Here is a 14,846-nt window from a genome sequence, read left to right on the forward strand (position 1 = left end):
ATGTTATTTTTTTTTTAATTTTGCGTGTAACTCTGGTTTTCTGTAAAAATTTTCTGCACACGCCTATGCCCAAAGCTCAATTTTTTAACACGCGGGAGGTCTCCGGACTTTTCCGCCGCTCATGGCGGATTCAAATAACGTTCCACTGCCTACTTGGACACAATTATTATTACTGCCTTCTTCGAGCGTTAGCAGACGCTGCTAGCCAGACTGGGGCAGTTTCCGTAATGGGGATCTGCTGCCATAAGAATTAAGACCCCGTCCTGCTTAATCGCCATTACGGTACGTTAAAGGCAACGTGCCACACACGAAGTGACTTAGTTTCATTCAGGTAGAGATTAGTAAGCACCGGTAATGCCGTGTTGCTTAATTGGGATTTATTAGAAAATCGGGTCTAGCATCGATTGCTGGGTAACTAGGAGGTTAATTATGGCTGTCGTCGTCGTGGCAGCCGTTCAATCACGTACAGTGTGTTCCGATCAGGGCTCCCCAGCTCGATACATCGGAACCCAAAAAGGTTAAATATTTAAGTTTTTGAGTATCTGCAAATTACATCCGGCGCAGTTATTTTAACAATAGACATTCGCGGGGCCTTTAGATGAGATGAGCTACTAAATATGACGCCAGTCTTCTGGTACGTCACTGTTTTCTTGTGAATAATAAAAATAATATTTCGGCGTAAGTTAAAATAAATGAAAAATTCTAGTTATTAATAAGCTTCATATCTCGAAAGAAATATTCTCATTTAAATCAATTCGAATAATATTTACAATTGCCCCATTGTAAATTTAAGTAAATTTTCCTGCATTAAGGGTATTTTTCGGTGTAATTAAATCATCTCAGACCATTAATAGCTCTTATCCGGGGACAATGACTAAAATCACTGTCATGTAATCACTAATAAGTGATTTTCAGGAAATTTCACGCCAAATCGACCACTTTTAACCCTGACCCCTTCCGTTNTATAAACGTACTGCGAAGCGAAATTTATAATTTACATTCGGTATTCTGTTTACACGGTGCTGCATACAATGAACTTACGGGGTATTAACACTGGGCGAAAGGAAACAGATTTAATTGGCCTCCGCGCAATGTCAGTTAACTTTGAAAGCCGACACCCACACGAAAATCTGGCAAATTGGTTTTGTTTTTCATAGCCGAGATTCGTAAATTAGTCCAGGCGGCAGAGCATTCGAGGCGTTCTCATCTCAATTATTATTTAAAATAAGAATCCGAGTTGGCCTATTCCAAAAAACCATTACTGAATTCAGGGAACAACAAACATACAAAAAGAACAAAAATAACCCGTTTTTCGACATATTTTTCCCTGTAACATTGAAAGTAAGCCCTAAATAAAAGAAGTCATTTTTTATTTTTTGTTTATTTGACGATTTTCTATAAAATTAAAACAACTGCGAATCAAAAAAGTTGAATTTTGCATTAACAATGGGCGAAAAATAGTAGAAAATCGTATATTTAGAGCAATTTTTAAAATAAGTAAATTTTTATAAATATTGATGAACAAATAGTAAAACATATGCCAATTTTACACAAAAAATTGTTAATTAAAAAAATTTCAAAAAGTTTATCGTGTACCGTGGGTTTAAATTAAGGTTTATAAAGGGCACACAATTTTTTCTATGCAATCGACAAAATCTTGCACAAAAACGGGTCAGTTTTGATTCGTTTTGTATGTTTGCTATTCCCCTGAATTTAGCAATTTAGCACAACACAGCCACACAAAAAATGTTGTTTGTACTTTTCATGCTACATATGTTATTCGTAGTATTTTTGCCTCCTGATCATGAATCCGGTGTCAGAATTGAGCTATCACATCACAGGAAATCCCTAACCTCAAAAAACAGGTCAAAAATAGCAAAAATTCACAAAAAGGTGCTATTTTTTTATAGAAAAAAATACAAATTTTTTTTTCTATATTCAAATGTTCAATTATATGGTTAAGACCTCGCCGAACGTGAATCCAAAGTCAGAATTGATGGTTCTTTTTCTAACCTAAAAAAAACCGGGTCTATTAAGGTCACATATCACGAATTTAAAGAAAAATAACAGATTCGCGCCAAATTTGATATACGGGGGTTTTTGGGGTCGCTGATCACGGATCCGAGGACAGTTTTGCAAAATTCAAGATGGCGGATCCAAGATGGCCGACCAAATTTTAAAAAATAACACATTCGCGCCAAATTTTACATACGGGGATTTTCTGGGTCACTGACCACAAATCCGAGATCAGATTTACAAAATTCGTTTTTAAAAATTTAATCAATTACCTATGTACTTACTTTATTATCTGAGATTAGGCAGAAAACCCGTGAGTAGATCTTTTACAAAAGAAAAAACACGATAGAGCCGAAAAAATAAGGTTAAAACATGATTGGGTACTCAGGTTATAAAAGGAACAAAAAATATTACGAAATGAATTTTGCAATTCATAATCAGCGACCCCGAAAACCCCCATATACCAAATTTGACGCGAGTGTGTTATTTTTTGAAATATTTGGGTAACCATCTTGGATCCGCCATCTTGAATTTTGCAAAATTGACCTCGGATCCATGATCAGCGACCCCGAAAACTCCCGCATACCAAATTTGGCGTGAATGTTATTTTTTTTTTAATTTTGCGTGTAACTCTGGTTTTCTGTAAAAATTTTCTGCACACGCCTATGCCCAAAGCTCAATTTTTTAACACGCGGGAGGTCTCCGGACTTTTCCGCCGCTCATGGCGGATTCAAATAACGTTCCACTGCCTACTTGGACACAATTATTATTACTGCCTTCTTCGAGCGTTAGCAGACGCTGCTAGCCAGACTGGGGCAGTTTCCGTAATGGGGATCTGCTGCCATAAGAATTAAGACCCCGTCCTGCTTAATCGCCATTACGGTACGTTAAAGGCAACGTGCCACACACGAAGTGACTTAGTTTCATTCAGGTAGAGATTAGTAAGCACCGGTAATGCCGTGTTGCTTAATTGGGATTTATTAGAAAATCGGGTCTAGCATCGATTGCTGGGTAACTAGGAGGTTAATTATGGCTGTCGTCGTCGTGGCAGCCGTTCAATCACGTACAGTGTGTTCCGATCAGGGCTCCCCAGCTCGATACATCGGAACCCAAAAAGGTTAAATATTTAAGTTTTTGAGTATCTGCAAATTACATCCGGCGCAGTTATTTTAACAATAGACATTCGCGGGGCCTTTAGATGAGATGAGCTACTAAATATGACGCCAGTCTTCTGGTACGTCACTGTTTTCTTGTGAATAATAAAAATAATATTTCGGCGTAAGTTAAAATAAATGAAAAATTCTAGTTATTAATAAGCTTCATATCTCGAAAGAAATATTCTCATTTAAATCAATTCGAATAATATTTACAATTGCCCCATTGTAAATTTAAGTAAATTTTCCTGCATTAAGGGTATTTTTCGGTGTAATTAAATCATCTCAGACCATTAATAGCTCTTATCCGGGGACAATGACTAAAATCACTGTCATGTAATCACTAATAAGTGATTTTCAGGAAATTTCACGCCAAATCGACCACTTTTAACCCTGACCCCTTCGATTTGGCTGAAACTTTTTTAATGTTTTCTACCCTATTGAAAACCTCTGAGAATTTTTTCAAATTTTTTCTCCCAACTCAAAAAAAGATGAATTTTTGAAAAAAATAGCTTTTTTTAAATAACCGTACCTTTTTAAAAAATTGAGGAGTTATCGGAACTTTTTTTTTCAAAATTTTTATTTTGAAATGTACTTTTTGAAAAAAAAATAAATCAAAATTATCTGGACCTATCTTCTCTGTTTCTTCTTCAGTTTTTGAAAAAAAAACGGAAATTTCTCGGTCTCGTTACCATTATTGAAAACAAATTTTTTTTCCTATAAAAACTGACATTTTGTATAAATCCTCAAATTTTTTCAGTGGTTTTTTCGTTTTCTATTTTTTTTTTGATTGAAAAAATTTTTTTTTTCAAATTTAGCATATTTTACATGCCATTTTGAAAATGTATATAGAATCCCAAAATTGAAAAAAAATATTCTATGCAGCATTGATGACTGATTTGATTGAATTTCAAAAAGTCAACAGGATGGTTAAAAATTTATATGAGTTCAAATGCGTTGCATGTCTTTTTTTAAAGCTCACTGTTCGGTCAAAAATGTACCAAATAACAACTTTTTTTTTAATTTTCTTTGTTTTTGGATGTAGTTTTCTAAAAAAAACTACAAAGAAATTATTCAAAACGATCATCTATTTTTTCTTAACTTTTTCAAAAAAAATCGATTTTTTTTTCATGTTTGAGATTCTATATACATTTTCAAAATTGTGATGTGAAATACGCTAAATTTGAAAAAAAATATTTCAATCAATAAAAAAAATTGAAAACGAGAAAACCACTGAAAAAAGAGGATTTATAAAAAATGTCAAAAAAAACAGTGAAGATAGGTCCAGATAATTTTGATCTATTTTTTTTCAAAAAGTACATTTAAAAACAAAAATTTTGAAAAAAAAACGTCCCGATAACTCAATTTTTGAAAAAGTTATGGTTAATAAAAAAGCGATTTTTTTCAAAAATTCATAACTTTTTTTGAGTTGGATGAAAAAATTTAAAAAAATTCTCAGAGATTTTCAATGGAGTAAAAAACAATAAAAAAGTTTCAGCCAAATCGAAAAGGGTCAGGGTTAAATGTGGTCAATTTGGCGAGGAATTCACTTTTTTCATTGATACCTATAATAAATAACTTTTACATCAACATTTTTGTCTCTCCAAATAATTTTACATCATTCTGATATATAGGGTGATTCAGTTATAATGTCATTAATTTTAAGGGAAGAAGAGAATACGAAAAAAATTTTAAATGCATGTTTACACTGAAAAAAATCATTATTTTGGACCGCACCTGACCGTTGACCTACAAAAGTTTATCTATAGTAAATCTTTGCCTACCGTAATATTAGGTCATTAACCTAGCTTTTAATGCGTTTTAAATCCGCAATAAGCTACAATGAAAAAACAGAGCTTTTTAGCTAGATACATGAATAAATAAGATATTTTTTACATTTTGAATATTAACTAGTATTATTTATTTGTTAATAAAAACCAATGTATATGGATAATAATTGTTTTCGAATGTTAGGTTATACAATTTAGTATTTATAATATTGTTAACGTTTTCACTACGTTTTATANCCAACTCAAAAAAAGATGAATTTTTGAAAAAAATAGCTTTTTTTAAATAACCATAACTTTTTAAAGAATTGAGGAGTTATCGGAACTTTTTTTTTCAAAATTTTTATTTTTAAATGTACTTTTTAAAAAAGAAAATAGATCAAAATTATCTGGACCTATCTTCACTGTTTCTTCTTCAATTTTTGAAAAAAAAAACGAAAATTTCTCGGTCTCGTTACCATTTTTGAAAACAAATTTTTTTTCCTATAAAAAACTGACATTTTGTATAAATCCTCAAATTTTTTCAGTGGTTTTTTCGTCTTCTATTTTTTTTATTGATTGAAATTTTTTTTTTTTTCAAATTTCGCATATTTTACATACCATTTTGAAAATTTTTGAAAATGTATATAGAATCCCAAAATTCAAAAAAAGAAATTCTATGCAGCATTGATGACTGATTTGATTGAATTTCAAAAAGAACAGGATGGTTCAAAATTTATTTGAGTTCAAATGCGTTGCATGTCTTTTTTTAAAGCTCACTGTTCGTCCAAAAATAGACCAAATAACAACTTTTTTTTTCATTTTCTTTGTTTTTGGATGTAGTTTTCGACAAAAAAAATACAAAAAAATTATTCAAAACGATCTTCGGAATTTTTTTCATGTTTACCACTCAATTATTTCTTTCTTATATTTTTTTGCTATTTTCGGATTCTATATACATTTTCAAAATTGTGATAATGAAGCTAAATTTGAAAAAAAATATTTCAATCAATAAAAAAAATAGAAAACGAGAAAACCACTGAAAAAAGAGGATTTATGAAAAATGTCAAAAAAAACAGTGAAGATAGGTCCAGATAATTTTGATCTATTTTTTTTTCAAAAAGTACATTTAAAAACAAAAATTTTGAAAAAAAAAACGTCCCGATAACTCAATTTTTGAAAAAGTTTTGGTTAATAAAAAAAGCGATTTTTTTTCAAAAATTCATAACTTGTTTTGAGTTGGATGAAAAAATTTAAAAAAATTCACAGAGATTTTCAATGGAGTAAAAAACAATAAAAAAGTTTCAGCCAAATCGAAAAGGGTCAGGGTTAAATGTGGTTAATTTGGCGAGGAATGTCCCGTATGTAATAGTACAGATCAGCCGGAAAACTGTAATACCCTTTTTTTCGTTGATACCTATAATAATTAACTTTTACAACATTTTTGTCTCTCCAAATAATTTTACATCATTCTGATATACAGGGTGATTCAGTTATAATGTCATTAATTTTAAGGGAATAAGAGAATACGAAAAAAATTTTAAATGCAAGTTTACACTGAAAAAAATCATTATTTTGGACCGCACTTGACCGTTGACCTACAAAAGTTTATCGATAGTAAATCTTAGCCTACCGTAACATTAGGTCATTAACCTAGCTTTTAATGCATTTTAAATCCGCAATAAGCTACAATGAAAAAACAGAGCTTTTTAGCTAGATATATGAATAAATAAGATATTTTTTACATTTTGAATATTAACTAGTATTATTTATTTGTTAATAAAAACCAATGTATATGGATAATAATTGTTTTCGAATGTTAGGTTATACAATTTAGTATTTATAATATTGTTAACGTTTTCACTACGTTTTATAATTGAAAATGAGTTTTTAGTATGTATTATATTCAGTTAATTATTCAGTTTATAGTACGTATACCCTATTGTGTGACTTATTGCTTCTCAAATAGTAGTATCGTACTTACGTATTTAAAATGTCAGTATGACTAAAACAATCCGTCCACAGCACTTTGTTAATAAAATGATGATTAAAATTTAAGACGACTAGGGAAATCAGCTGTTTCGCATCAACGTTCGAACGCTTTGTACTCTGCCGGCCGGCGCATTCCTTACTGCGAACTAGAGCGCCGAGTTAAAGTGAGTTAAGGAGTAATTTGTTTATTTTTAAAAGGTCCAGAAACATTTTTTTTCGATTTTCTGTCTTCCGAATACGTGGTTAAAATTAATGACATTATGACTGAATCACCCTATAGATATAGTAGTTAAAAATCGTTACTATACATTAAGAAAATAAGCTGCACAAGAACTGATCCTTGAGGTGTCCCTTACTTAACTGAATATAAATTTGAGGTCACACAAAGGGAAGTGTTTCTAGTCCCTCGAAACATTGTAAATAATAAACAAGACTGCGATTATTTTGCTTTGTTTTTAATGAAAAATTTGATGTCATACATATTAATATCTCAATTAATATATTGCATCGATGTGTTGGAATGTTTCTCTAGCATTCACTCAGCGGCGTCCTGGTTAAAATATTCAGTTATAATCGGCTTATTTCGTCCAGCCCTTTAGCCGACCAGGAAACAGTTAACTCGGGTGTGGAAAACATGACAAGTTAATGCATTTCAAATTTCGGCGTACACCAGAGTACAATAGAGGTGGTGTCAGTCCCCGAACAATAGCAGTCTATTAATCTATCATGAATCTTGGTGAATTTGAATTGGAAAGTTAAAATTATAACTATATTAAACTGAGGAGTAGCCGAACTTTCTACAAGTACATATTATTTGGGATTTTTTAAATTTGATTTCACCAAAGGCGTGCCATCACATAAAATAAAGTGAACAACGATTATAAGATTTATGTCATTGTATTATTGTGGAACATATAAATCGTTATACGCATCGTTGCCATCGGTTCCACAGTCTCGATGGGATCCGTTATAGATCGCATCATCAAGTATGTTTCTACCTTTGCTTCAGCGAACAACCATGCTTTACGGTAACGACCATGATATTTTCGGATTCGTCTTTCAGTTTTGTACAAATTACTACTCTCTTATATTTTTCGAAAAAAGCCTAATTTTCGAGTAAGTACGCTAACCACTAACTACGCTTGACATAATTACACACAATTATGCATCAAAAGACAACTAAAATCGTAAAAGAAATCGTTGTAACTATGCACTTGTTAAAACAACTATGTATGTAATATACGAGAAAGTAATTCTTTCATTTATGAGCGATTTGCACGCCGAACCTGGAGTAGTGGCTACGCGCCTTTACATAAAAAAAGTACAAGATTCACAAATGGGCAAAATGCAAGGTAACAATTTTAGAATGATAATAGGCATTCTCTAATATTTTTTAATTATATTTTGTTTTGTGTTACTCCACATTTACCCATATAATTCCTGTAAAACTCTTATTATTAGATATAAAATCAAATTGAATTTATTGCTAAAAACGGCAAGTGAAAAGCTATGTTTCAAGAAATATTCTGTGTATAATGAGCGGCAGATGAAGGATGAAGTTGTTGATGCAGTGAATGAGGATGTAGAAGTGACGTATTTACATGAAATGTAGTACTTTCACACTATCTTCCACATGGCTGAAATATTCGACGTCTAAGACAACACGGATGCATGATAATGTTGATAGGAAGGTTCCTAAAATTGATAGCGTTTTTGAAAAGAAATTCCGGACGCTCAATGGACTTTGATCAAAATAATTTCCATATACAGTGCTCCCAAAGGCCCATTTCTTGATAATTTAGAGTATTTTGAAATATCAGGACATTCTAAGGTTTCTAATATTAATTCATTAAATCTACAAACATAATTTGTGACATATTCATACATATTCCACCCTACTGACTTGATTATTTAAATTTGATAATTTTCCTTTAGCTATACGAGTAATTGCAGTAAAATAAATATAATATGTATACTTGCAATTGTTGGCAATTGTTATAAAAATGTTATATTATTAGTCGTTTACTTAATACAGATTGTGTAGCCTTTTAATCCTGAAGATGTGACAAAATTAATACCACAAAACTAGCTGCGATTAATGAATGTTTGAAAGATAAAGAAAGAAATACTTGTTATTTGGTTTTTCGATAAAAAAAATTCTGTGGGAGATGACCCAGAAAGAAATGATAGAATTTAAATTTTTTTGTTATTTTTCCAATTTTTTGAAGGATTTTTAAGTCGATTTGGCGAATTTTGATAGGTTTTGAAGCTCTTTTAAAATATGATGATTCGTCCTTCAAATATTATTAACGTCGTCGTTTTATACAAAGAAATAGCACTTTTATTAATACAATGACAACAAGAAAATCCATCTAAAGTATAAAAATGTTGAAATACAAGGATTCCTTTAATTTTTTGCAGCGAAAGATCACGGAAATCATGAGTACCCCATGTAAATATTGGGGCCTAAAGTCTAAAATTTATTTTTCTTTTAAATATGGAATAAACTGTAACTTTTCTTCTCTTTGATGCTATTCTTTAAATTTGATATAAAATAGCATCATTTTGCTCGTTATATTTAGTTCTCAAAACATTCAATTTAGGTAAGGATTATAAGTACTGAAAAAACATTTTAGTTCATTTTCCAATAGAGTTGATCAAATTTTGTTGCATTTCTACCCCTTCTCCATTGGACCGAAGCGAACCACACACGTCGACTCGCCTGAAATATACACTCCCTGTTTCTGTCTCGTCTTCAGACGACGGAGACGAAGCGACCACTCTACTACGGGCAACGGATGTCGCTTTATGAGACGAACAAACCTTGCGTGCACTTCATATTCATTTTGACTCGGGTAAACAAACACTCTTTATACAGTCCGTGGATGCTGAGGGGCCCTGACAGGTGGTCGATGTTACTTTACTTGATCGATCTGCTGCCCCCAGGTACCGGTGTCTTGGAAACCTGAAACTGATGTATTTGTTTTTTCGACAAAGGGCCCTTAGGTGCGGCAAATAATTTCCGTGTCATTCAATGCTTTCCTTGGTAACATCTATTCTGCTCCTCACATTTTGTACCGTTGAACCACAATAGCGCGTACAGGGTGACGTTTTCCTGCGAGCCAATTTTGTTTTATACAGGGTGATCAATTAATTTTAGGTTGCATTAATAATGGGGGTTTCTGATGCTGCGAATTGACAAATTTGAAAATTAGTAACGTACGGGACATTGGCATTACCTACTTGTTTCAGTACCTGACACCAAGACAGGCATTTCAAGAAAATTTACAACTATAGAAGAAGGACTTTGCGTGAATGCTGTTGAAATATGCAGAAAATATATTTCTTTGCGTCCAATTCGCCTAACACAAGACATATCCTTTCTAAGATACATCAATCAAAAATGTACTTCTCAGCTTGTTGGAATCAACACATTGGCAAAGGTACCCTCAATAGTTGCTTCATTCCTAAATATTGCAAATCCAGAAGCATATATTGGCCATTGTATGAGGCGCACTTCAACAACTTTATTGGCTTATAAAGATGCTAATCTTACGACCAACAAACGGCATTGTGGATGGAAGAACTCGTCTGTAGCAGAAAGTTATGTTGAGAGTCTATATCTAACAAACTTGATATTGCAAGGAAAATATAGCTGTTCCTTACAAGAAGAGACATCCGTAACTTGTGCAAATTCTTCATAAACTTCGGCAGATTTTATGCGTTCAGAAAATGATGGCAACAATGTTACAAGGGTTGTTATTAACAGAAATAAAGTTAAATGTGATAGGACAAAAAAAGATATGTCTATTACTATAAAGGTAAATGTTAATGTTAGTAGGTAAATAAATTAAATTTGATTTTTTCATTATTCTACTATAGTCTGTTTGGAAATGAGAGAGTAATAAAACCCCGAGATAAGGACCGGCTATGGGCGTGGTAATATTTCGTTTCAGGTAATTATCGGGTAACACTAATGCTAACAAAAATGACAGGGATTGGAAAATCGACTATCTACAGACTTTTAAAGGAAACAAAAAATGAACAAGTTACTGTAAATCCCCCAAAATCATCTACAGGGAGGTCAAAAGTCGTTACAGATGATTTCTTCAAAAATGTCATTCGCAGAAAAGTACACTCATTTTATTTTAAAAAAGAAATCCCAACGCTAAACAAAATTTTAAGTGATCTTTTAGAGGACAACGATTTGCTAAAAATCAGTAGAAGCAAATTATGGGCCGTCTTACGAGAGTTCAATTTTTGCTTGGAAATGCAGAACAGGAAGTCAGTTCTTATCGATAAAGTTATCGATCTTATTCCTCCGGGGTCTGTAATTGTCATGGATAATGCCAGTTACCATTCACGGCAGACCGAGCGGACGCCTATGACTGCTTGGAGGAAAGCCGATATAATTCAATGGTTATCCGGAAACAACATTCCTTTTGAAACAAAATTGAAATATTGAATAATTTTATTTTAAGTTTTTTTAAAAGTACACCTCATCTATACGGAAAATACATAATATAAAAATATTTAATATAAGCACCAGTACTACATTTATTTACTATTTGCATACATAATAAGCTTTATTACTCTCTTTCATTTCTAAACAGACTATAGTGAAATAAAGTTACTTTATTCCACTAATGGATAAAGTATCACTTTAGACGGTTCACGTGTGGATAAAAGGTGATATGAGGAGATTGTGGATATATTAATAAAATTTGATAGCGAGTCGTTAATTAGTATCTTTATTTGTTATTTCTTTTAAATGTTACATAATTTTATGTCACTAAATAGTTCACGGTCTCAATTATTTCACATCCACTTCCACTTCACGACCATTGACTCATTAGATCATAGGGGGCGTGAAGTAATAGAGGCCTTAAAGTATTTGAGGACGAAAAATAATAGTTTGAAATTTAAAAAAAGTCAGCAAACAACATACTTACTGTTTGTACAGTTAAAGTGAAGGAAGAATTATGTTTTTACTGAAAGCTTTAAATTTAGGAACTTCTACTTTATTACGTTGGCACTTCTGACATATTTTATGTTACAGTTCCATCAATGACCAATACTAGTCGCTAACCGGTTAAGTGAAAATCTAAAATACACTAAAATGCAAATAAAAAAGGATTTTAGGTGTTTTATTTAATCCCTTAGTATATCAAATATGGGAAATAAAAAAGAAAATGCTTATTTCATTGAATACCAAGGATCTGATTTCCGTAATAGCATTTCCCTAGTTTAGCCTCAACCGCAAAGCCAGCCTTGTCCAGTACTAATCTTCTAACGTATCATATTTATATGATTTATCAACGCATGATTGCATTAAAGTATCAGCTTACTTTGGACAACATAATAAATGAGTATGGACGCAGATCCGTAAAGGAATTTCCGTCTTTTATCCTCTTCGTATTAATTTACAGTCCCATAAAAAATTAGCATCATAAAAACACGCAATAACAATAACTCTCAAAAACGTAATTATAAGATCGTTTTGTTTAGTAAAAGTTTCACTGATGTTTTGATTTAGCTCATTATGGTTAATAATATAAGTTCAGCTGATATTTTTGCTATAATGTTAGGCGTTTGTTAAAAAGAGAAGAAAAGTAGTCATTTAGAAAAATATGTGTTTAAATTCCCATAGTATATAATATCAAAAATATTGTTTTCACTACTGTTTAATTGTTGATTTGGAATTAGGAAGAAATAGAATATTAATATCGAAACATGATTTTTCTACAGTTATGCAATTACGTAATAATACCATTTTTAGTGTTCCATAATATTGAAAAGTCTCAATTTGGACATTCTATTAATATTAAGGTGAAATATATAAATTTTGCTACAAAATTATCATTCGTAATACAGCAACTTTACACATTAAATAAAAATGTTAAAAATGTGACTACTTCTTGTAACTGAACTCATAAGGGTGAAATATACAGGGTGTTTCAGATAGACCTCCCGTAAATACAGAGGGTGATAGTACGACAAATAGTAAGAATTTTTTGTCTTATGAAATATATGTATGTCTATCTCCTCTTGTTTTCGAGATACAGAGCGACAAAATAAAATTTTTTAAATAGAATTTTTACGAAAATTTCCAAACGGTGCGAAATATTTTTATGAAATTTGGGATTCCTGGGTTTTTAATGATGATAAATACGCCGATCTAATTATTTTTTGGATATTTCATTGAGGGCACTAAAATGTAATAGGAATGTTTCCAATTTTTTTAAGGATATGTTTTTTACCATTCGGGCTCCAATTTCTAATGTACAATTTTATTTTCTAAAAATAATGTACTCTTGTTAGAACTTCCTAATGTGGACGGTTTTCGAGAAAAAAGGGTTTTAATTAAACTCTTATAATATTACGGTGTATAAAATAAATTGACTTTTCTCAAAGTAGGCTTAAGTCAAAATTTATTGATGGATGTCTCATAAACAACGCATAGATTCTTAGTAATATTTTAAACTCTAATTAAATTTATATCAGAATTTTAGTGACTGTAATTAGTCATTACCTACTAACTAGTCACTAAAAATTACTTATCACTCATTAAATATTCTTTATCGGAAACCCCAGTAAAAACTTACTTTTTTGCATTTTGATAATAAACAACGTACCATAGCAACCAGTATGTATAACAAAACCTTCCACGTTTCGTTGAAAGAAATATCAAGTGGTGCGAATATTTTTTTATTAAATTCCAATAATACTCCACAAATATGATTGTGACGTGAGTATGGATAAAACTCTGTATTGCATTTGTGTTTTAATTGCCTTTTATCCACTTAATATAATATAATTTCCAATGGTAAACTCACATTTACGATAATTATATGTTCTTAGTATATCGAATATCGAGTCTAAGATTGTCTTAAAAGGTATATAATTATAAGACACTGTTTTCTCCGTGTATATTGCTCTTCGGACTCAATAAAAGTTCGCCCGTCGTTATCTACAGAATGCGTTAACACCTATTTCCTATTTTATTATCGCTTTTACTCGGATTACGACATCCAAGTAGGCCCCCGTAATAAAAATATCCGAGTTTATTTTTAATCGCGGCGGTTGTAAAATTATCGCGCTGTATGGGCGTCGAGGCAATCCGTTTTAATGGCACCATAAACCTTCTAGGTAAACATTGGATTATTCGTAGATACCCATCCATCATCCGTAGCGTTTTTGACAAAAGTGATTGTTATTGTATTCAATGTTATCTACTCTCGACGTTCCAGCCATAAATTTCATAACAATCGCAGTGGGCGATGCTGTCCGCGATAATGCATCGGGCGATAAATCACCGATTAATCTGGCCCCAGGGAAATACGTTTTAGCAAAAACCTAGAAATTATAAATGGAGCAATTCGCCGACGAACAGGGACAGCTCCCGATGAGGAAGATGAAGCTGATGGATAACGGGGATGTTTGGGCTTTGGAGAACCTTCTTGTTTCGTGTATTGTTCTGTTTATGCGAATAAAATTCAATTTTGGTCGGTAAGCATCTTTTATAGATTAAAGTTTATTTGTTTTTGTTAATCGTCATTTTGTTATAATTTTTGCCAGTTTATGATATTACTTAATACAAAATTCCAAAATTTTATACAATCTTACTTCATCTGTTTTCCAAAGCCAACTACCAAATATTAGGAAAGAATATTGTAATTATCGTACAAAAAAAACACAAACATGTCAAATAGATTTTTGTCACATACGGTACACTCTAGCCACTCAAGACAAGAGCACCTCTTTAACCTGGAATATTTTTTGATTTTGATATTGAAAAATATAAAAAAATCGAAGATAAAAAAATGTATTTGAAAATATCAGTTGACCCCCCAAATGCGACGCCTGCGGTTACAATTAAAAGATCATTTTTAGATCAATAGGCTGTCCGTGTAAGAGT

Source organism: Anoplophora glabripennis, unplaced genomic scaffold, assembly GCF_000390285.2.
Source record: "Anoplophora glabripennis isolate ALB-LARVAE unplaced genomic scaffold, Agla_2.0 scaffold129, whole genome shotgun sequence".
Taxonomy (NCBI): Eukaryota; Metazoa; Arthropoda; class Insecta; order Coleoptera; family Cerambycidae; genus Anoplophora; species Anoplophora glabripennis.